Below are 12,363 nucleotides of genomic sequence, written 5' to 3'. Positions count from 1 at the left end.
TTGACATCAAGGCAGCATTTGATCGAGTGTGGCATCAAGGAGCCCTAGCAAAACTGAAGTCAATGGGAATCAAGGGGAAAACTCTCCATTGGTTGGAATCATACCTAGCACAAAGGAAGTTGGCTGTGGTTGTTGGAGGTCATTCATCTCAATCACATGACATCACTGCAGGAGTTCCTCAGGGCAGTGTCCTAGGCCCAACCATCTTCAGCTGTTTCATCAATGACCTTCCCTCCATCATAAGGTCAGAAGTGGGGATGTTCGCTGATGATTGCACACTGTTCAGCACCATTCGAGACTCGTCAGATACTGACGCAGTCCGTGTCCATATGCAGCAAGACCTGGACAACATTCAGACTTGGGCTGACAAGTGGCAAGTAACATTCGCACCACACAAGTGCCAGGCAATGACCATCTCTAACAAGCGGGACTCTAACCATCTCCCCTTGACATTCAATGGCATTACCATCGCTGAATCCCCCACTATCAACATCCTGGGGGTTACCATTGATCAGAAACTGAACTGGACCAGCCATATAAATACTGTGGCTACAAGAGCAGGCCAGAGGCTGGGAATTCTGCAGCGAGTGTCTCACCTCCTGACTCCCCAAAGCCTTTCCACCATCTACAAGGCACAAGTCAGGAGCGTGATGGAATACTCTCCGCTTGCCTGGATGAGTGCAGCTCCAACAACACTCAAGAAGCTCGACACCATTCAGGATAAAGCAGCCCGCTTGATTGGCACTCCATCCACCTTCAACATTCACTCCCTCCACCACCGGCGCACTGTGGCTGCAGTGTGTACCATCTACAAGATGCACTGCAGCAACTCGCCAAAGCTCCTTCAACAGCACCTTCCAAACCCACGACCTCTACCACTTAGAAGGACAAGGGCAGCAGATGCATGGGAACATCACCACCTACAAGTTCCCCTCCAAGCCACACACCATCCTGACTTGGATCTGTATCGCCTTCCTTCACTGTCGCTGGGCCAAAATCCTGGAACTCCCTTCCTAACAGCATTGTGGGTGTACCTACACCATATGGACTGCAGCGGTTCAAGAAGCAATTAGGGATGGGCACTAAATGCAGGCCTAGCCAGCCAGTGACACCACATCCCATCAAATAAAAAAAAAATTCAATATTCAGGAAAGACAGGCAAAAAGGAAAAGGAGGTGGGGTAGCATTGCTGGTTAAAGAGATTAACACAATAGTAAGAAAGGATATTAGCTCTGATGATGATTAATCTGTATGGTGTAAGGCTCGCAAAATTACACAATTTCCCTCAAAGTAAGAAAGAAGAGATATTGGACTGTTTGAATTAACATTGGGCCAAAGGGATTTAAAAATCAAGACCCCAGGAAGATTTAGCTGGTTTAAAAGGCATGTTCAGGCTTGTGGAAAAATGTGACAAAGGGGAGGTGGGATGGGCCTCCGAAACACAGACAGTTTGACTATTGGGCCATCTGGGAATGTTCTGGGCCACCCCAGCCTTTACATAAAGACAATAAAAACTGTTCCCGCTGAAACTCACAGAGCCACCAAGAACATGAATAAAACAGTACATGCCAACAGTCAACAAAAGAAAGAACATGGCCCCAGCAAGAAAAAACAATCAAACAGCAGTTTAAAACCAATCAGAAAGATTTCCAAAAACGTTTTACACATTTTAAACTGGTTTCAAGGCAATCCCGAAACCAGTTACAAGCCACTTAAAAATAGATGGACCATCCCCGAAGCGCGTTAAAGATTTAAAACATATTAAAAATAACGAGCCTGCCAAAATTAACAAAGGAACCAGCGATTTGGCGGCCAGATAAGCCAGGCCTCAAACCAGTATAATTGAGGCCTGCTTGTTTCAGTCAGTACGTTCAGCAACAGTTCGACAAAGGCAAGACAGCACGGTAACATCCAGGAGAGATCAACATCATCGTTGCGTTCGAAAGACAGTGCAGGAGAATTGGAGACTTGAAGAAACAGAAGAAAAGGAAAGTCGTGGCAACCAAAGGCTTCAAGAAACCAACAACTACCAATGTTACCACCAACCAGGTAATATTGGGCCACCGCGACCAACAAGAAACCAACCACCGAAAATTCAAAAATCAAAAACTTGTTTCCACTCTACAGGCTAGTCTGACTTACCCCTGGGTAAAATTTGACACAAAAGACCCTAAAAACTTCACCTAACCAAAGAAAATTGGGTACTTACCCGATACATCCAACTACGCAGCTAACTGCATCAGCGGACAAACCCAAACTGAAGACCCAACGCAGGTGCAGTCTTCTACCACAGCAGGCCCCAACCACCACAACTAAGGAGAACCCCGAAATCACGAACCTCTACAATCTGTCAAGAAAGTCGTTTGGTGAGCATTTCCTGGTCCTCTGGATTTCAACCTAGTTAGGATAGTGGGGTTGGGAGGGTAAGGGATTTTTGTCTATTGTAATTCTCCCTCGCATATTCTGAGTGTTCCCCACCCTTTTAGAGTGTAAGATTTATTGTATTGTATATTTTCCTGTCTCAAAATAAAGATCTCAGCTCTTTTGACCAACCCAGGTGTCTGTTGCAATTTCATTACGACCCCCAAATAAGTCCAAAGTCTGGAACCAAATGAGTGGGAGTGATTCAAACTGCTCAGGGAGTCAGAGGTAAAGCTGACCACACACACCACCCCTTACAGAATGGCAACCGCGGCAGGACTTTGGCAAAAGGGAACTAATGCAATAGACCCTGTGTTTGATGAAAGAACGAAGATGGAAGAGAGGATTTCCTCTTACGTTTTTGAGAAGGTGAATATCACCTAGAAATGGGTTGCGTGCTGGGCATCCCATGGACGCTGCAGCCAAATGGACTGAGAGCAAGGATCATAAGAAGTCGGTAGAGAAGGCCATCTGGTTGGTCTGCGCCCTACGACAGATCCAGCTTTTGGATCAGCATGTTAAAGCGTTGACAGCAGAGCTGCACGAGGCAGCCAAACTGTCTCAGGCAAGAGCGATGGCAGGAGAAGAACTATTGCAAGAATTACAAGCCCAAAATCAAGAGAAATTACAGCTAGTAGAGAAACACAGGAACAGGCATGAGTATTTTCGGTGTCAAGTCACCGAAGCAAAAAGCAATGAGCTAGTACTGAAAGAGGAGAACGCTTGCCTAACCAGACAGTTAAAAGAACAGGAGGAGAAGCACAGAGATGTGAAGGCAGCTTATAAGGTAGCAACCACGAGGGATTTTGAAGCGGGAGATCATGGCCCCTGTCAAAAGCAGATAGACAGTTTAAAACTTGCTCTGTCCAGGGCAAAGGGCATGGTATGCCTAGTGAGCCCGGGTGTGGCCCGAGTAGACCTGGAAGTAGAAGTAGAAACTGTTCAGACGTCACCTGTGGCGCCGGGGAACAACTTGGTTGGGCAGCAGGAGGGACAAGCAATCTGTAGGGAGGACAGGGAGGAGTGCACACTACCGCCACCTGTGGCGCCGGGTTTTGACTTGGTTTGGCAACAGGCAGAAGTGGGCAAACAAATGCAGGAAAGATCGGAGCCGGGGCCGATGTGCCCGGCTCGGCAGCAAAAGTTTGGCCCACCCGTGGTTGGTGGGGGCCAGGGGCCCCTTGAAAGCCAATTCTTGATTCCCCGTGGGACCCAACAGCTTAGGGCTATGGTAAGCCACCTGAGCAAGCTCACCCACAAGGGAGACCCCTCAGTCCACTTCATTGAAGTGGAACAAGCAGCAGGCATCAATGAGTGTGATGACTCAGAAATGGCCAAGATGCTTCTGTTCACCCTGGATGGCAAGCTGTACCAGTCCCTCTCTGCTGAGTGCAAGAAGGAACAGGGAGGGTACACTGCCATCCGGGATCAAGTTCTGGAGGCGATGGGGATGAATGATGGTAGTCCGTTCTCCCGGCTGGAGAAGACTACACAGTTAGCAGGGGAGACCCCACAGGCTTTCGCAGACAGGCTGTGGCCGGTGTACAGGAGTGCCTATAATGGGGATCTCGACCGGGCTAACTTGAACCAGGATGAGCTGGCCCACTGGCTCCGAAGTCTGGTGGCAAACAGCTTGCCACAGATCAGAGCCAAGGCCGAGCTGTGGTTCGACCCAAAGGGCCCCCAAGTCACCGAGGAGGCAGTGGTCAGACAACTGACCCTGGCTTACCGCAACGGTAGGTGGGCAGAAGAACCACAAGCTAAAGGGAAAGTTCATGAGTTAAAACCCAGCCAGGGTAAGAAGGAATGGCACCAGGAAGGGGGTAACCCTTCCGATACGAGGTGTAACTGCTTCGGGTGCGGGAAGAGTGGGCATTGGAGAAGGGACTGTAGAAATCCTTGGAAGGATAGTGCAGGAAAGAATGCCCCAGCTCCTACCCCAAAGGCAGAAACACCGACCTCTCCCCCCACAGTTGATTCGTTAGTAGCTGCACTTCGAGTTTTGTTGGCTGGCCCAGGGAGGGTAGCCACAGCCACGGGTGCTTTAACTCCATCTGCCCCACCTAACACAGACTTATGACTGGAGCCAGCGCAGCCTGTCTATCTATGTCCCCTTGAGTACGATGTATGGAGAAGACTGCTTGTTAAGATGGAAGTGGAAAAGGTAAAAGGGACCCGGGACACGGGAGCTTCGAGCACCATAGTCTACTCAGATAACCCCGCTACCTCACCTCTGTCTAACGGGGTCCCGTACAGCTTAGTGGGGTTCACAGGTAATGAGCAGGTTGGCTCGTTCTCCATCCCGCTTTCCATTCATTTAGGAGCACTCCACACCAAGTGGACTTGTGTTTTAATGAAGTGGGAGCAGGAAGGGAAAGGGATCCTGGGGGCTGATTATATCATAGGCCACAGGATCCTAGTGGATCTTAGGAACCACTGTCTGTGGGGAGCATGCACTGGCAAAGGGGGTGAAGTGGCAGTTATCCCAGGAAAACAGGGAAAGGGGACTTTGTGTACCCTAAAACCCAAGGAGGGTTACGACCTCGAACAAATGGTCATTAACACTCCAGTGGAGTACCAGGCATTTGTGCGAGCACACCTCGGCGCATTTGCCACTCACAAGCATGATTGTGGGAGGGTGAACGGGGTCGAAGTGAGTGTAGATGGGGACCCCATGACCCGACCACAAAAGCAGTATAATTTCCCCAAATAGGCGGAAAAAGACATGGAAACGGCCACGACCTCTCTGGTTAAACAGAGGGTATTGAGAGCAATAGCCACCCGTGTAAACTCTCCACTGTGGCCAGTTAGGAAACCGGACAACTCCTGGAGAGTCACGGTGGACTATCAGGTACGCAATAGGAACATCCCCGCCTGTGCACCCACGGTCACAGCTGTCGCCGACCTCATTGGAAGTATTCCAGCCTCCGCGACCACCTTCACGGTGCTGGATATGTCCAACGGGTTTTGGTCCATCCCTCTGCGGAGAGAGGACCAGTACAAGTTCGCATTTACGTTTAAGGGCCAACAGTGCACCTGGAACTGCCTACCACAGGGGTTCCACAATAGCCCCAGTATCTTCCACCAGTGTATGGCAGATTGCTTAAAAGGCTTCAGCCGACCCCGACAGTTAGTCCAGTATGTGGATGACCTGCTCCTATTCACTGATGAAGGAGAGGAACACGGTCCACTACTGGCTGAACTGCTGGAGTTGCTCAAGCAGGAAGGTTTTAAGATAAACCCCAAGAAGGTACAGATCGGCCAAAAGGAAGTTAAGTTCCTAGGGCTGGCTGTACGAGCAGGGGAAAGGGCCATAGATAAAGCCAGAAGGAAAGCAGTGCAGGAGTTACCAGCCCCCAATGCGGTGACAGGAGTGAGATCTTTTCTAGGGCTGACAGGATACTGCAGGGATTTTATTGAGGATTACGCAGCCACAGCAGCCCCTCTGCTCCGACTCCTACACAAGGGAGTGGAGTGGGTTTGGGATGAGGGTTGCGAGGCAGCATTTGTAAGCCTCAAGCAAAATCTGCAGACTGCACCAGCTCTAGGGGCCATTGATGGGGAGAAAGAGTTTTTCTTGGAGGTAGCAGCCAGCGGGGACAGTCTGAGTGCAGTGCTGCTCCAGGAGCGGCACAGTCAGCTGAGACTGGTGGTTTACTCCTCCAGGATACTCACGGATGTGGAAAAGGGCTATTCCAACTTTGAGAGGCACCTCCTCACCACTCACTGGGCTGTGAAAAGATCATTGATCTTCACAGGCACCTCGCCCATCACCCTCTTCACTCATCACACGCCCACCCAGATGCTCCTAGATGGGAGAATAAAAGATGGGACAGTGAGCAGTGCCCGCATTGCTCGCTGGACCCTGCTTCTCTCCCAGATGGACCTAAGGGTGAAAGGTCTCTGCGAGCCAAAGCTCGCAGCCAACATGATTTATCCAGGGACGGCCCACCGGTGTTCCATTGAAGGAGTATGGGAAGTTAGCATAGGTTTTTGGGCCGGGATACACCCCACAGGCCGCGAAATCTATGTGGATGGTTCCAGCACAGTATCTGCTGGGAAACGACTCACAGGGTGTGGAGTTTATGACCCAGGGGCAGACATTGCCCTGGCAATTAAACTCCCCAGTTCTATGAGCGCCCAGCAGGCTGAACTGTCCGCAGTAGTGTACGTGGTTACACACCCAGAGACATTCCCTACCCCATACACGATTTGCTCGGACAGCATGTTCACGTGCAATTCGTGTACAGAATACCTGGCCATCTGGTCCCGTCGGGGATACACCTCTGCCGACGGGAGACCCCTGGCAATTAAGCCTCTGCTGGAGAAAATCATGGCAGCCATAGGAAAAGAAGGGAATGTCTATATCCATAAGGTCAAGGCCTATTCGAAGACAGAACCCATGAGGGAGGGAAATCAAAGGGCAGATGAATTGGCCAAGCAGGGAGCTAGGGAAGGAGAGTTTTGGGACCCCTACCAGACAGGTTCGGTAGCCGCAATCCGGGACAAGGGAGGCATACAAGGGGTAGCCTTGGTCCCGGACCTAAAGCAGGCCCAGGTACAGGATCCCATCCGCAGAGCTGTCCTGAATGTGCTCACAAAAGGGGAGAAAGTAGAGGGCCCATACGGTACAGCAGCCATCACCGTCAAGGAAGGCATGCTGTTCAAGGCAATCCTGAAACCAGTTACAAGTGAATTAAAAATAGATGGACCATCCCCGAAGCTCGTTAAAGATTTAAAACATATTAAAAATAACGAGCCCACCAAAATTAACAAAGGAATCAGAGATTTGGTGGTCAGATAAGCCAGGCCTCAAACCAGTATAATTGAGGCCTGCTAGTTTCAGTCAGTACATTCAGCAACAGTTCAACAAAGGCAAGACAGCATGGTAACATCATCGTTGCGTTCGAAAGACAGTGAAGGAGAATCGGAGACTTGAAGAAAGAAGAAGAAACAGAAGAAAAGGAAAGTCGCGGCAACCAAAGGCTTCAGGAAACCAACAACTACCAATATTATCACCAACCAGGTAATATTGTGCCACCGCGACCAATAAGAAACCAACCACCGAAAATTCGAAAATCAAAAACTTGTTTCCACTTTACAGGCTAGTCTGACTTACCCCTGGGTAAGATTTGACACAAAAGACCCTAAAATCTTCACCTAACCAAAGAAAATTGGGTACTTACCCGATACATCCAACTGCGCAGCTAACCGCATCAGCGGACAAACCCAAACTGAAGACCCAACGCAGGTGCAGTTTTCTACCATGTCTGGGGTATGGCAGGCCCCAACCGCCACAACTAAGGAGAACCCCGAAATCGCAAACCTCTACAATCTGTCAAGAAAGTCATTTGGTGAGCATTTCCTGGTCCTCTGGATTTCAACCTAGTTAGGATAGTGAGGTTGGGAGGGTAAGGGATTTTTGTCTATTGTAATTCTCCCTCGCATATTCCGAGTGTTCCCCACCCTTTTAGAGTATAAGATTTATTGTATTGTATATTTTCCTGTCTCAAAATAAAGATCTCAGCTCTTTTGACCAACCCAGGTGTCTGTTGCAATTTCATTATGACCCCCAAATAAGTCAAAAGTCTGGAACCAAAGGAGTGGGAGTGATTCGAACCGCTCAGGGAGTCAGAGGTAAAGCTGACCACACACACCACCCCTTACAATGGGTAGAGCTGAGAAATACCAAGGGGCAGAAAATGTTAGTGGGAGTTGCATACAGACCCCCAAACAGTAATGCTAAGTTTGGGGATGGCATTAAACGAGAAATTAGAGATGCATGCAATAAGGGCACAGCAGTTATCATGGGTGAATTTAATCTACATATAGATTGGGCTAACCAAATTAGTAACAATACTGTGGAGGAGGAATTCCTGGAGTGTATACAGGATGGTTTCCTGGACCAATATGTTAAGGATCCAACTAGAGATCAGGCCATCTTAGACTGGGTATTATTTAATGAGAAAGGATTAATTAGCAATCTTGTTGTGCGAGGCCCCTTGGGTCGGAGCGATCATAATATTATAGAATTCTTCATTAAGATGGAGAGTGAAGTATTTGCCTCAGAGACTAGGGTCCTGAATTTAAATAAAGGAAACTACGATGGTATGAGGCGCGAGTTGGGTAGGATGGATTGGGGAATGTTACTTAAAGGGTTGACGGTGGATAGGCAATGGCAAACATTTAAAGATCGCATGGATGTACTACAGAATTTGTTCATCGCTGCTTGGCATAAAAATAAAACAGAAAAGGTGACTCAACTGTGGCTAACAAGGGAAATTAGAGATAGCATAAGATCCAAGGAGAGGACATATAAATTGGCCAGAAAATGCAGCAAACCTGAGGATTGGGAACAGTTTAGGATTCAGCAAACGAGGACAAAGGGATTAATTAAGAGGGGGAAAATAGAGTATGAGAGTAAGCATGCAGGGAACATAAAAACTTACTGTAAAAGCTTCTATAGATATGTGAAGAGAAAAAGATTGGTGAAGTCAAGCGTAGGTCCCTTGCAGGCAGAATCAGGGGAATTTATAATGGGGAACAAAGAAATGGCTGACCAATTAAATACATACTTTGGTTCTGTCTTCACAAAGGAGGACACAAATAACCTCACAGAGATGTCGGGGGACATAGGGTCTAATGAGAGGGAGGAACTGAATGAAATCAGTATTTGTAGGGAAATGGTGTTAGGGAAATTGACGGATTGAAGGCCGATAAATCCCCAGGGCCTGATAATCTACATCCTAGGTACTTAAGGAAGTGTCCCTAGAAATAGTAGATGCATTACTGGTCATCTTTCAAAATTCTATAGACTCTGGAACAGTCCCCATGGATTGGAGGGTAGCTAATGTTACCCCACTATTCAAAAAAGGTGGTAGAGAGAAAACGGGAAATTATAGACCGGTAAGCCTGACATCAGTAGTGGGGAAAATGCTAGAGTCCATTATAAAAGATGTAATAGCAGAGCACTTGGAAAACAGTGACAGGATCGGACAAAGTCAACATGGATTTACAAAAGGTAAATCGTGCTTGACTAATCTACTGGAATTTTTTGAGGATGTAACTGGTAGAATAGATAAGGGAGAACCAGTGGATGTGGTGTATTTGGACTTTCAGAAGGCTTTCGATAAGGTCCCGCATAAGAGATTAGCATGTAAAGTTAAAGCACAAAGGATTGGGGGCAAAGTATTGATTAGATAGAGAACTGGTTGGCAGACAGAAAGCAAAGAGTTGGAATAAATGGGACTTTTTCTGAGTGGCAGGCAGTGACTAGTGGGGTACCACAGGGATCAGTGCTAGGACCCCAGCTATTCACAATATATATTAATGATCTAGACGAGGGAACTAGATGTAATATCTCCAAGTTTGCAGACGACACAAAGCTGGGTGGGCATGTGTGCTGTGAGGATGATGCCGATAAACTCCAGTATGATTCGGACAGGCTGGATGACAGATGCAGTATAATGTGGATAAATGCGAGGTTATCCACTTTGGTGGCAAAAACAGGAAGGCAGATTATTATCTGAACAGCAATAGATTGGGAGAAGGGGAAGTGCAACGAGACCTGTGTGTCCTTGTGCACCAGTCGCTGAAAGTAAGCATGCAGGTGCAGCAGGCGGTTAAGAAGGCAAATGGTATGTTTGCCTTTGTAGCAAGAGGATTTGAGTACAGGAACAAGGATATCTTGCTGCAGTTGTACAGGGCCTTGGTGAGACTACACCTTGAGTATTGTGTGCAGTTTTTGTTACCTTATCTGAGGAAGGATGTTCTTGCCATGGAGGGAGTGCAGCGAAGATTCACCAGACTGATACCTGGGATGGCAGTAATGACGTATGAGGAGAGATTGGGTCAAGTGGGCTTATATTCGCTGGAGTTTAGAAGACTGAGAGGGGATCTCATTGAAACTTATAAAATTCTAACAGGACTAGACAGACTAGATGCAGGAAGGATGTTCCCAATAGCGGGGGAGTCCCGAACCAGGGGTCACAGTCTAAGGATAAGGGGTAAGCCATTTAGGACAGAGATGAGGAGGAATTTCTTCAGCCAGAGAGTGGTGTACCTGTGGAATTCTCTACCACAGAAGGCATTTGAGGCCAATTCATTAAATATATTCAAGAAGGTGTTAGATATATTTCTTAAGGCTAAAGGGATCAAGGGATATGGGGAGAAGGCAGGGACAGGGTACTGAATTTGGATGATCAGCCATGATCTCATTGAACGGTGGAGCAGGCTCGAGGGGCTGAATGGCCTACTTCTGCTCCTATCTTCTGTGTTTCTATGTTTCTATGCAACATGAGTCACTTACCGAGATCAGATAAATCATGAAGAAGCCAGTGACTCAAACGCTACAGTTCAACTCCACTTCCCTGACCACGTTGCAATAGTCTCCAATGTATGCATGCACAGTATTTTGCATCTCAGACAATTCCAAGCACACAGGGGAGCAGGGGGGAGACCCCTGATAGAAAACCAATTGGAGACTGTAGCTATATGGCAAACCAACTCGGGGACGCCCTGAAATCTTCTCAGGGACCAATAGGGAACCGCGGACCCCCCACCCATTGCGAATCCCTGACCCAATCCCACGTGTCTCCAGCAGCCAATCACAGGAGGTGGTGCTGAACAAGACAAAAGTTAAGACTTTTCCGAGTGGAATCGTGAGTTGAGGTGAGTTTTTGTGAGAAATCGTGTGTCTCGTGAACATTACTGCTAACAGTTTTCACCTTGTGAAGCTCACCACAGCTAGCTTGTCTGGGATTGTGGGATTTTAGCTTTTCAAAAGCTATTTCTAACAATAAAGAATAAAACTTAAAAATTTAACAGAGACAAAATCCTTTTTTTTGCCACACGCCAATGTTTCTCAACATAAGAGTATAACAATTTTTCAAAGCAGGGGCAATGACCGGGTGGGAGAGAGTAAGGGTTTTACTGGGGACAAGCGAATCAAAGGTAGAGGTAAGGGTGTGATTGAGCAGATCTGTAGCTGCAGAAGTAACATGGTGAATGGAAGGCAAAGGTTAGATAGTTGGGAGTTTGAAAGCGCTATTGTAAATAACTTGGGGGGAAGGGATGGTGCAGAAGGAAGTGGATTATGAACGGGGAAGGTGGATGTGAGTGGTGACAGATACAAATAAGTAATCAGAGATGGCTTCTGTGATTGAGGGGTGGAACAAGGTGAGGTGCTCAAAGGAAGAGAAGGTGCCAAAGGAGTAGGGGGACAGAACAAAGTGAGATTTGATGAACAGGGCCACATCGTCACTGTGATGAAATATGCCTTCATCAGCCCATGTGTTTTACCTGCTTGTATTTTACCTGCTTGTATTTTACCTGCTTGTATTGTGTGAACCGCCCCCTTTTGTTCCTATTGTGTGTATTGGCTACGCCCCTGTCTTTTGCCATATAAAGGTCTCAGGAGCTGTATGAGTCATTTACTACCAGACGAACCCGATGTGGGAAGACCTGCTATGCTGCTATGTTCTTAGTGATTAAAAGCCTTCAGTTGAATCCTTGTCTTTGAGTCATTGATGGCATATCAATTTTAATCACTAAAACACCAAGATGGATCGACTCCTGAAACCAGAGCGCTTGGATCTGGACCCCCATGCCTCAGACGCAGCCACACAGTTTGGACACTGGTTCCAATGCTTCGAATTTTTCATTGCAAACTCATCCACTGCCATAGCCGCAGCCGAAACCGCTACCGGAGACATGAAACTGGGAATCCTGTGAAACTGGGTGAGCCATCGGGTCTCCCCTCTCATCCAAGATGCCACCAGCTACGAGGAGGCCTGCACCATCCTGAAGGCCCACTACGCGCGGCCAATAAACGTGGTGTACGCCAGGCATCTTCTGACTACTCGCACGCAGCGGCATGGTGAGTCACTAGAGGACTTTATACTAAACCTAAAAGTACTGGGCAGAGACTGTAACTGTAAGGCC

Source organism: Somniosus microcephalus, chromosome 1 (assembly GCF_052327205.1).
Source record: "Somniosus microcephalus isolate GS21.2 chromosome 1, FLI_Smic_1.0, whole genome shotgun sequence".
Lineage (NCBI taxonomy): Eukaryota > Metazoa > Chordata > Chondrichthyes > Squaliformes > Somniosidae > Somniosus > Somniosus microcephalus.
This window is presented reverse-complemented; position numbering follows the sequence as displayed.